Source organism: Lipotes vexillifer, unplaced genomic scaffold, assembly GCF_000442215.2.
Source record: "Lipotes vexillifer unplaced genomic scaffold, Lipotes_vexillifer_v1.1 scaffold182, whole genome shotgun sequence".
Classification (NCBI taxonomy): domain Eukaryota; kingdom Metazoa; phylum Chordata; class Mammalia; order Artiodactyla; family Lipotidae; genus Lipotes; species Lipotes vexillifer.
Window position 1 is genome coordinate 1,635,049 of NW_006798798.1, and position 12,819 is coordinate 1,647,867.

Sequence of the window (12,819 nt, forward strand, 5' to 3'; positions counted from 1 at the left end):
TTGGAAGCAGTGGTCAGATGTGGTGTTAGGTGGCAGTGGCAGCGCGGCCTGCCAGCTGTGCCTGGGCCAGCCCGCCTGCCCTCGGCTCTCCTGCTGTCCTGGCATTCTGCTCTCACTCACACACTCAGGCATCATTGTGATTACACAGGTGTTTGTGGTACAGACACGTTTGATGTCTGCCAAGTGCTATAGACTGGAGGCTGCAGGAGGATGGCCTGTGCCCGCTTTGCTCATCCCTGAACCCCAGGGCCCAGCACAGTGCCTGAAATAGAGGAGAAGCATTCAACAGACACTCGCTGAGAACAATAGATGGATGGATAGATGGATGGAGGGATGAAAGAAAGCATGGATGGATGGATGGACAAACAGCAGAATTTTGTGACTATAGGGATTGTCAGACCTTCTGGTGCTCAGCCTGTCTTCTCTAACTCCACAGGCCCTGTAGAGGTAGCAGAGATGGCTTGCACTTATCAAGTCATTTTAAATGAACAAATAAAAGCCGTGTGCTTACCTATAAAAACACTGTGGATTCTGTTTTTTGAGCCAGGTGAAGAGTATCTAGATATTCAGTTTATTGCTATCATAATCTTATTGATCACCTTGGATATTATTTTGTATATATTAAATATATACAAAATACAAATACAAAATATATACCAAATACAAAAGATATACAAATACAAAATTAAATATATAATTTAAAAATTAATTGAAAAAAGTAAAACAAGGAGATGCCACTTGCCACTAATCTTGTACGCTGATGATGGGAGTAGAGTTTGGTATATTATTTACAAAGGACGATTTCATAAGATGGTACTGCACGTAGTAAAATCTCTTTTTAAAAAAAGTACATGTGATTGGAAGCATCAATTTCATTTCTAGAACTGAAAACTAAGTAAATAATTAAATACGCACCCAGAGTAAGCCACAGGGATGTTCAACACACTGCTGGGTGCAAGAGCAGAAGAATGGAAACAGCCCCAACGTCCAGGGGTAGCAGCGTGTTGAATAATCGGTAAAGCACTAAAATGATAAAATACATTTCTGTGGATAAATATGAAAGTCTGCCAATAATATGTTATTAAGTTTTTTTAAAAGTTACAGAAAATATACATCATAAAGTTCACTTTTGTAAAAATATGTACATTTTTCACATTTATATATGCATGGAAACATTTTGAAGTCTATATTACACATCTATCTTATATACTTGAGTATTATTTTATATTTTTATAATGAGTATATATTAAATTTATAAGAAGAAGAATATTTTTTTAATTTGGAAAATATAAAATAAACTAACAATGTAACTTTAAAAAGAAGGCTGCTGAACTTCACTAAAATGTCAAATGTTTTTGGTGAGAATTCTATCAGCTCCACTGGTTTCTTCTTTCTTATCACAGGCACTCATCGGTCACCACAACTGCCTTTGATGAGTTAGCATGGGAAAATGAACTAGTTATTACACAATAGGTTAACTTTTTCTTGGTAGATAACAATCTATCAACAAATTGAGTTTGTGGGGCTTGGGGAATGAATCAAAGGCAATGTTGCTAATTTAAAAGTAGCAAATTGGGGACTTCCCTGGTGGCGCAGTGGTTAAGAACCCGCCTGCCAACGCAGGGGACACAGGTTCGATCCCCGGTCCGGGAAGATCCCACATGCCACACAACTACTGAGCCTGAAAGAAAAAAAAACAAAAGTAGCAAATTGCTAAGGTAATTAAATCAACACTTCATTATCATATGCAGAAACTGAGGTTCAGAAAGGGTGAGTGACTGGCCTGAGGTTGCTCAGCAAGCCTGGGGCAGAGCTAGCAATCCTGGTCCCCAGCCCTCCATGTGAGAATGGATTTGCCCAGTGGGGCTTCTGGACAAGAAATACAACCAGAGACAGCAGGCTCCCAAGGCAGGAGTCCATGCGTTCAGAGCAGCTCATGCTGCTGGAGCACTTTTATACTCATTATCTTATTTAATCTTCACTGTTGCTCTGTTGTGTAAGGACTCTGATTATCCCCATTTTACAGATGAGGAAACTTACTCTTCATTGGGGGGTAGTTACACGGCCTGGCTGTTGATGCTGTGGGATGCCTGGAGGATGCTTTTGGACATCAGAGTCCCTAGCCGACTGGTGGGACAAACTGCTTCTATCACCCGACAGATTCCTCTCCTACTTCTATGGCTGGAACACACCCCCACCCCATGACTCCATTCTCTCTTTTTTTCCCCATAAGAGGGCAAGTATAAAATGATTTCATACAGACCCTGGTGGCTTCATGTTTCAATGGAGTCAAATTGCTATTCAAGAGGAAAAAGAAGTTGGCTGTTTGAAAAGCCATGAGTTGGGGGAGAGGAATCAAGTCTCTGAGTAACAGGCCTTCTCTGGGATCCAGAGCTGAGATCATGTCCAGGTTGCCAGCAAACTGAAAGAACATATGTTACTAGGAAAATGTGCCTACAAGGACGCACATATCTCTCGGGGCCTTTAAAAGGTGCCCTCTTCTTTTCAAGTGCCAAATGCCTTCTTCTGGGGCCGCTGGGTCTTCATGGCCACACGGTGTGGGCCCTGGGCTGCCGAGGGCTGCCTGGCTGGAGTGGAAGCTTTGCCCTGAGGGCATGGGTGGTGCTGAGACCCCTGCAGTCAGCACTGTTTACCCCACCACACCTTCCTGCCGCTCCAAATGCCTAGTCTAGGGTGGGGGACACCTCACCTGGCAGAATTTCAGTCAAGACTATCTGAAGGCAAGGTGGCTGTCTCCTTTTTCACATAGATCCTCGAGGGAGTGACTAGACTCGGTGAAGACCCCGGCAGGAATGGACCCGAGTGTGAATGGAGTTGAAGCCCGTGCACATGGGGAGGATAGAAGCAGCTTGGGCTCTGCAGGCCAACACCGTGTATTCCCATCCAGCTGGAACCCTCTCCAGCTCTGCGAGCTTGAGAAAGTCAGCCTCTCCACACCTCAGTTTCCTCTTCTGTAAAAAGAGGGTTGCGTGGTTACCTGCATGGAAGAAGTGTCTGGGTGGGAGGAGGGTCTGTATAAAGTGCTGGCTGGCTGTGCCAGTCTAGCCAGTGCATCACACACTGGGGGTAGCTGTTGGTGAAAGGCCCAGAAACAACTGGAGGAGGTGCCAGAGTGGAGCCACTGGCTGGAGCAGAAAAGTGAAAGGAAAATGGGTGTCAAAGAGTGAGTGCTTAGGCTGACTCAGGTGTCCCCCAGGGTGACACAGGGCACGCTGGCCAGGTGATGGGGCACACCGGCCCCAGGCCAAGCCATCGCCCCGCTCTCTGCACAACGCTTGACCTCCTGGACCAAGTTTCTCCTTCATCTGCAAACTGAGTAACTTACATCAAATGATCCTTTCGCTTCCTTGAAGCTCCACAATAGAATGATTTTTTTCAAATTTATTTACCAGCGATTCCTGAGTTGAAGACACTGCAAAACACCATTAGATCCTTTTCCATCCTTTTTTTGTGTGTGACTGAGTGCAGCTATAACCTGCTCTCAAATGATTTTTAAAAGTTATGTGCCATTTGCTTTGTTTTAGAAAACACAGAATGAAGCTTTTTTATTGATACTTTGTGAGGAAGATTTTTTATGATTATTTTCATTGTGAATTTTAGTTAAGCTCTCCTTTGTTCATCAAACTTTTCTTTCCCATCCCCTCTTTACTTAAATAATTATAAATTTTAAAAAAGTAACATATGCTATCAGAAAAATTTTTTCCTATGCATATGTATATAATACGGTAGAAATACATATGTTTTGTATTACTGTATAGTCTTACTCTTTTTTTTGTAAATACGATCATACAATCATCATAAAATAGTTATTTTCTACAATTTGCCTTTTTCACTTGAAAAGAATGAGGTAGATTTGGAAGTATTGACTTTAGTCTCAAGTTATATTGTTACTAGTTGCATAGTATTTTATTGTGTGCAATAATTTATTTAACCAGCCCTGTACTGATGCCCATTCACAGAGGATATTAGCTTGTTATGCGTATCTGTTATTTCAAATAATACCACACCAAGTATCTTTTGTGTACTTTTGTATTTGTACAATAAATTCATAGAAGAGAAATTACAATTGATTTTTAAATGGATTTGTTTGGAATAATATTTACAAAATCTTAAATGGTACGACTCACATGAAAATGGACTTTTTCGTCAAGGGCTAGACCAGAAGGAAACTTGAAATCTGACAAAGGTAATTATGGGCAGACAAAATGGATTTCTAGGAAGTGGTTACCTGGGCCATTTTTTGCAGGTAAACATTTCCTGGAGGAATGAGGAGGTGAACGCTTGGCTTGGACATCTGCAGGTGCGGGAAACCCAGGAGGGTTGCATTGGGTGATCTGATGTGCATTAGAATGAGAGTTTGCTGGAGAGAAATCAACTCTGGACCTTCAAAAGAATCAGTCAGGACTCTGGTCCTGCTGGAGCATTTACAAGATTTGAACTGTTTACCCAGCTGTAGGCTAGGTGACTGCGAAATGTGATTTAGAGTGAGCCATGCTGGGTAGTAGTCCAGGGGGCTTTAGAAGACGCTGATGCAGTACATAGTCAAGTCAGGTGTGGCTTCTGGCTCTAAGGAACTGGGTCCTGGCAGCTTGGGGACCAGGAATCTTGATCACCACATTTCTCTCTGTGGCTTTCTGAGGGGCCTGAACAGATGGTTTGGCTGAGCTTCTATTATGGAAAGGCCCCTGTGATCCTCTCTAAAGAAGATGCGGGACCTTCGATCCCCTGACATCGTGACCAGTTTCCTTGATGTCTAAGGAATGTGCATCCTAGTCAGAATGTGGCCTCGGAACTGTGAACAGAGAGTAAAACTGTCGTGTGGCCGTGGGAGATGTGTTGACGCCCATCCCAAAGCCAGGAGGCAGCCCCAGAAGTAGAGAGGGCCAGGTGATAAAAGGTCCTGTCCACACCTGGCCTCCTCTTGGTTTGCTGGCTTCAGCATGGTAGCTGCTTGCTGAGTTTGATGGATAGTGCGACCAGGAAAGAGACCGCTTCTGGACAATAAGAGTGTAATAGAATTTTTACTTTTCTCTTCCATTGCTTCCCTCCTCACACATCATAACCCCCTGCTTCATCCCAGCTCTAAGAAAAGAATTAAGGCAGCTTACAAAATTAAAAGAAGATTTTTTGCCCTCCAAGAGGTACGCTACCGATCAGGAACTGAGCCTTCTAGCCGTCAATGTAAAAATGGAAATATTATCAAGTATATGAGTCATCAAGACCCAACAAAATACGTCTTGTCCTCTTCCTATGCGATTCCTAATTACTTTTTGTGGGTTCGTATGTAAGGAGCTTCAAATGTATTTTTGTGTATCTAAGTTCTATTCCTGACTGCATCTTAAGATCTGTGTGACTAGGCCTTAACATATTTAAATCTCAGTTTTCACAGCCATCAAAGGGCATGACAATTCTTGCCAAGCGTCTCTGACAGAGCTATTGTGAGCACCCAAAGAGACGCAGTCAAGGAAAGTGTTTTCTTAATTATAAAGCTTTTGAAAAAGATTAAGAGGTTCATAGTCGTGGCCTGAAATGAGGCTTGTACATTTAGGTTAGCCAATAGCTATGATAACTGTGCTACACTACCAGGTAACTCTGGCCTCAAGGTGTTCATTCATTCATTCACTCATTCATTCATTTATTCATTCATTCATCCACCTATTCATGCCACAGATGTTTACTCAACACCTACTATGTGCTAGGCATTGTGGTTAGAAAGATGAAAAACAGAGCATACTCCCAGCCCCTCTGAGTCGTCTTTCTAGTGCAGAGACGAACAAATAGAGTGGACATTTACAACACATTTTCTCCTTTTCTAACTAAAAAGAAAAAACTATGTTTCTAATTTATGTAGATCTGAAAAAATGGACCTAAATAATTCTGGGGGAGAGGCAACCATATTTATTCCCACCTGGCAGGGCAGTTCCAAGAGGCTGCGGAGGCTGGTCCTCCCTCACCCCGGGGGCTGGGCTGGCCCCCTCCCTCACAGAGACCCCCTCAGTGGCCTGCTGGGCCACCCATCACTGTGAGTCTCTCCACTTCAGGGGCAGGGGAAGCGGGGGTGTCTGTAGATGGCTGCTCTGTCACCCCTCGGCTGATCTGGAGGAGGAAGTATTTCTGTGTAGTTTCTCTGAATGAGGAGCAGAGTGGAAGCTTGGTTGTTGAAACAAAACCAAACAGAGCTTCATGTTATCTCAAGCTTTTAAGACAAACTCAGTTTCTGGACCTGCTTCCCTTATGACACCCCTTCTCCAGTGGCCACCTGTTTAGTTTGCCTCTTTGAGGGCTGGATGTTTTCCGTGAACCCACTGTCTGCCCACTGTCATTGTTGCCGTGGGTGGAGAGGCTGAAGAGGGCTCACCCATGCAAGGCCACACCCAGAGGGAACTGCACCCAGCTCTGAGAAGGAACAGCATGCCTAAGTTGTTGTATTCGAAATTTATCAAAAATTAGCCTCTACGAAAAGCAGCGTCATTTCTTGAAAAGTCTCTATTATTTATTCTCACTGTATTTGCCGACCTGGAAGAGACTGGCAATCGTTCATCCATTTACTGTATCTTTATTGAGGGCCTACTGTATGCATCCCATGCTCTGCCTCTCTGCCTTTTAAGGCATAGGCCACTCATGCAAAATAGAACTATCATTGCTAGGACAGGGTTAGGAGAAGGGGAGGACAGGGGACCCCTGGAGTCACTGAGAGCCATTCCAAACTCTTGTTGGGTGTAATAAGCTACCTGGCCACTTGACACTGAAAGAAATCTATCCTCCAAGGTGATGGGAAGCAGCATTAGCTCCTGGAGGCGCCTCTGCTTCCCCTCCCCTTACACTCATGCAACTGCCACTAAGGTAGTAGCAACGTATTCAACCGCAGCAGAAATCTGAAGTGTGGGGAGCATGGACTCGGAGAACCTCAAGGCCATTCAGTTTACAAACAAGCATCACAGAGAAGCTGCCCTTGGGCCCCTCTTACACTTCTCATTACAGTTCATTAGAACCTCTGCTCTGTTTAGTTGACAAAGACAGAAATAAAAAGGGTCCATTCTAAAATGCAGTCCTATCAACCATGTTTGTATACTTACCACATAATCCTTAATTACTTCCATACTTTTATGTATAAAGAGCTTTGACCGCATTTCTGGATTCTTAGTAAACTGAATAAATCAGAAATTATTCCTCTGTCTAAATTTGGGCAATCTGTGTAGGGGAGGTTTAGCTTTAAGGTTGGTGGCATGGTGTGTTTTATTTCTGAATAAATTTCCTTGGAGTCATTGATCCACTGAGTGTCAAATAAAATGTGATACCCACAAAATTCATGTATGACCCTGACATTTTTCCAGTACTTAAAGTAATTGCCCTTCTGTTTAATAACAGTGTTTATAAAATTACTTTCTGATTGGCTAGGTCTATGGCACACTCGTGTCAATAATCTGCTGCAAATATATGCCCGTGGCCTTTGGCCTTGGTTTTCAAAATAATTTTCATCTCTTAAGCGTGAACTGGTGGCAGCCCTGGGAGCTAGGAGTCAAGGCTCCAATGCACCAACCTTCTTTTGCTCTTTGGGCATTTTGGAATGCTCATTTCAGATTCCTGGCTTTGCACACTGAATCGAGGATGGGTCTCGTGTCCTCGGTGATTGCTGTAACCTCCGAAAGGGATTTGAGATCATGAAAAGCGCGTCCCATCTTAAGGATTCAGTGCTTTCAGGAGGATTCCTTTAAGCTTTTATTTTCCAGATTTTACAGATTGAGAAATGAGAAACTGTGAATGGCTGAGTTACTTTCCAAGACTGCTGAAGTGGGAAGGAGATGGTTTTAGCATCTTCTCTGTTCTCCAAACCCAGCAGGATATTGAAACCCATGCCTATGAGTATGTAGATTTAAGGCAAGGACTCAAAACAGACCCTTGAGGCTACACACCCAACATTTCTATTCCCAAGGGACTTGACTAATTTCCCCCCCCCCAAGGGACCAATTGTCTCTTTGTCAACCAGAGAAAAGGGGCCCCTCCTTTCACCCCACTGAGATCTCTGGGTATGGCCTTCTCATCTGACAGTGAGGCCCAACTAGTCCCAGGATTTTCCATTGTAATTTAATGACATTGACTGTCAACTATCTTGTATCTTTCATTGCTCATCCCAGTGGGACTTCCAGAAAGAATTTGTTTAAATTATTTTTTAAATTTTTTATCTTCAAATAATTTCAGACTTACAAAAAGAGTTGTAAAAATAGTATAGAATTCTCTAAATGCTAACATCTTACATTTCCTTGGTTTGATTATCAAAACCAGGAAATTAACTTCGATACAATATTATTAACTTACAGACCTTATTACAGACCTTATACAGACCTTATTCAAATCTCCCCAATGTCCCACTGATACCCTTTTTCTGGGCCAGGATCCAATCCAGGACCCCACATTGCATGTAGTTGTCATGTGTCTCCTCCAATCTGGGATGGTTCCTCAGTCATGGTTTGTCTTTTGTGACCTGAATACTTCTAAAGAGTGCTGGCCATCTATTTTGTAAAACATCCCTCAATTTGGGTTTGCTGCTATTTTGTCATGATTAGATGGACCTTATGCATTTTAGACAAGAATGTCATGGGGGCGATACTGTGTGCCCTCAGCGCATCGTATCAGGAGGGCTGTGAGCCCCACATACCTATTTACTAGTAACGTTAACTTCCGATCACTTAGTTAAGATGGTATCTCCTTAGCTGTAGAATTATTATTTTTTCCTTTGTAATGAAAAAGCATCATGTGGGAATACTTTGAGACAAAGCAAATATCATTTTTATTTTCATGCTTTTGCCCACTAATTTTTATATCCATTAGTGAATCTTGCCTATAACAATTATTGCTATGATGTTCTAATTATGATTTTTTAAATTTCCCTCACTCCTACATTTCTTTTTTTTTTTTTTTTTTTTTTTTTTTGCGGTACGCGGGCCTCTCACTGTCGTATCCTCTCCCATTGCGGAGTACAGGCTCCGGACACGCAGGCTCTGGACGCTCAGGCTCAGCGGCCATGGCTCACGGGCCCAGCCGCTCCGCAGCATGTGGGATCTTCCCGGACCTGGGCACGATCCCATGTCCCCTGCATCGGCAGGCAGACTCTCAACCACTGCGCCACCAGGGAAGCCCCTCCTACATTTCTTAAATTGGAATTATTTTATAAGGTAAAGCTATTCCTTCTCTCCCATTGAATTGCTTTTTATCATATGAACTCAATGATATTTTGTTCTATGGGTTATAAATACATTACTATTATTATTTTCTTGTTCAAATTGTTGGAGCTTTGGCCATTGGGAGCATCCTCAAATTGGCCCCTGTGTCCTTTTGACATGACTCCATCATTTTTTGAGCACTCAGGAAGGGCTTTTTATTTGTTTTAACACATGTACATAAAACTCAAACTGTACCAAAGAATATACCTGTATAATGAGAAGTGAATTTTCCCCTTACTCCAAACTCTTAGCCTAACTCCATTGATAACCACCATAAATAGCTAATGTATATATTTCAACATATTGTCTATGCAAATATATATGAGTACATGTATTAATTTTTAAACACAACTGGAAACATACTATGTACACTATTTTATGCCTTGCTTTGTTCCTTAATCAATATATCACACATATTTTTCCACATCTTCCATATTTTTGTTAATGATTGCACAGAGTTCCTAGTTCTTTTATAGAGATTTACCATAATTTACATAAATAGTCCCCTGTTGATGAATAATTATATACATATGTGTGTATATATATGTCTAATATATATCTACATAAAATCTATATCTATCTATCTACCTAATTTTTGTTTTATAACTGGTCACTTTAGATGAGAAAGAGAGAGAGAATGAATGAGAGATTCCTATAAGACAAATGCTAAGAAGTAAAACTGCTCAAGTCAAAGATGCAAACCTTTGCCCATCTGATAGGTTTCCCGCTCTTTTTATTTGCATGTCTTTAATTATTAGTGACAAAGAACATCTTTCCATATGTTTATAAGTCATTTATATTTCTTCCTCTGTGAATTGGTTTTTCATATCATTTTCCCATTTTTTTTTTCTATTGAATGATTGATATATTTCTCACTGATGTGCAAGAGCTTATATTTTAAGGGAATTAGCCCTTTTCTGTCACTTGTGTTATAAATATTTTTCCCACTTTGTCATGTGTCTTTTGATTTTGTTTATAATTTTTTTATCTTAGTGAGGTTTTAGATTTTTTATACTTAGATTTATCTGTCATATTACAACTTCTGTGACTTACTAACTCTTAGATTTTATATTAATCCCCATGTTATCTTTGATAATCATTATTATCTTTTGCCTTTAAATCCTTAATCATCTTGATTTTATTTTGGTGTAGGAAGAGAATGAGTTCCAGTGTTACTTTTTTATCTTCCCCCTAATCCAGTGGCCAGCCAGTTGACTAAATACCATTTATTAAATAATTCTTCTTTCTTTCACTGATTAAAAAAGGCACCTTTATCATTTACCAAATTCTCAAATGCATTTACGTCCATTTCTATACTCTCCATTTACTCAATTGACCAGCCTACTATTTCTGCACCTGTTCCAAATTATATTAATGACTATATGTATAATTTAATGTAGTATCTGGTAAGGCTTTCTCTTTTTCAAAATTTCACCATATAGTTTTATGTTTGTTTTACATGAGTTTTAGTCTTAAAATACTCAGGAGAATATTTGTTTTTGGAAAGGGGGATGAGGAAATGCAATAAACATATAAATGTATGGGGAGAATTACCATTGTTAGGACTTAGAGTCTTATACCCAAGAGAAAAACAGGGCTTTCCATCTGTGTTGCTCAGTCATTGGAAACAATTGTTTGTTTTTATTTATTTATATAGGCCCTAAAATTTATATTTAGGTTTATTTCTAGGTATTCTCTCTCCTCTCTCTTTCTTTCTCTTCCTCACTTTGCATTGAATTGTAAATCAAATCTTTTCTTCAGTTATGTTTTTCTAATTGATTATTGTTCGAGTTAATAGAAAATTCTGATATTTGAATATTCATTTTACAACCAGTCACCTTGCTGAATTGTCCTATTGTTTCGAATATATTTTTTAGCAGTTTCTCATAAGTATTCTTATATGGCATCATATTACCTACAAATGATAATAAGCTTTCCTTTTTTAAACAAATTTAGAACCTTATACTTCTTTTTCCTTCTCCATTGCAATGATTAACATGTTTGAGAAAAATATTCATTAATGGTGTGCAGTGGACAGCCTGTTCCTATTGCAGAGTGCATGATTTGAGCATTTCAGCATCAAGCATCTTGTTATATGTATGTTCCAAAAACACCCTGTATGACTATTTGTTGATTATTTATTTTAATCAGGGATTTGTGTTTAAATTGATAAATACCCCTTATGGATTTGTGGAGATGATAAAACATTTTTTCTCTGTTTGATAGAATATTAAAATATTAAAATACTGGGTCATATTAATCGATTCCCTAGTAGTAAAACACCTTTTAATTTATGGAATCAACTCTAGTTGATTGAGGCCTGTTGTCCTTTTTAATGTACTACTGCAGAAATCTACTTTTAAAACCTTATTTAGGATTTCTTGCATTGCTACTGAAAGGTATGATTGATTTATGGTTTTCTTGTTTTTTATACCTTTGTCAGGTTTTGATGTCAATGTTATGACACTTTTGAAAAAGAATTAGGAGATTTTCCTTCTCTCTTTAAGCCCTTAAACAGTTAAAATAGCATTGGTATCGTTTGTTTTTTGAGGGCTTAATAGAATTAACCTGTGAAAACATCTGGGCCTCTTGCATTTTTGAGATAGCGCTCTGACGATTCTCTCAATGTTTTTCCTCATGGAAATTGACCTAAGTTCTTTTTCTCTTCTGTTGTTAACTTTGGTAATTTCTACTTTCATAAAAATATATTAATTTTATCTACTTCCAATTATTTGCACAAAATGAAAAAATGTATTATTTTCTATATGGTTTAGTACTGCTTTTTTCCTGTGTTTATATACATATTTTTATTTCTAATTTTGCAAATTTGTGCTTTCCTTCCTTTGCCTTTATTAAGATAGCTCAGAGTTTTTTGACCTCAGCATCATTAACATTTTACCGGGTAATTCTTCGCAGTTGGACTGTCCTGGGCACTACAGGATGTTTAGCAGCATCCCTGGCCTCTACCCATGAGGTGCCCAGGCAGCTCCCTAACTGTGACAACCAAAAAATATCTCCAGGCATTGCCAAATGTCACTTGGGAGAACAGATCATTCCTAGTTGAGAACCACTGAGATAGCTAGAGATTTATCTATTTTATTGTGTTTTCCCTTACAAAGATATATATATTCATTAGATGTTTTTCATTAATGTCTTCTGTCACTCTAATAATTCTTTTTGCTTTAGTAAGATATATTTAGTTCCTCTTTTTCTTCATTGTAAATTGAATGCTTGGTTCACTTATTTCCTTGCTTTCTTGCTGAATAACCTAGGTTTTAAAGGTTATGATTTCCCCCCTCTTATATCTTTAACTCCCTTGACATGCAATAATTTTTTTTTACCAGAGATTCCGCAATTTTCCTTTTAATTTTTACTTTATCCCAAGTAACTTTCATCTTTAAAAGGCTTTCAATGTACTTATTTTGTTGTTGTTTTGCTGTTTTCTGTTTTAGGTATTAATATCTAGATTCATATACATACTGCTCAGACACTGTGATCTATCTCAGGTTTTGGTGATGCATCAAATTTCCCTGTCACTGATTGTTCCGTTCATGTTCTATAGGCATTTGGAAAGAGT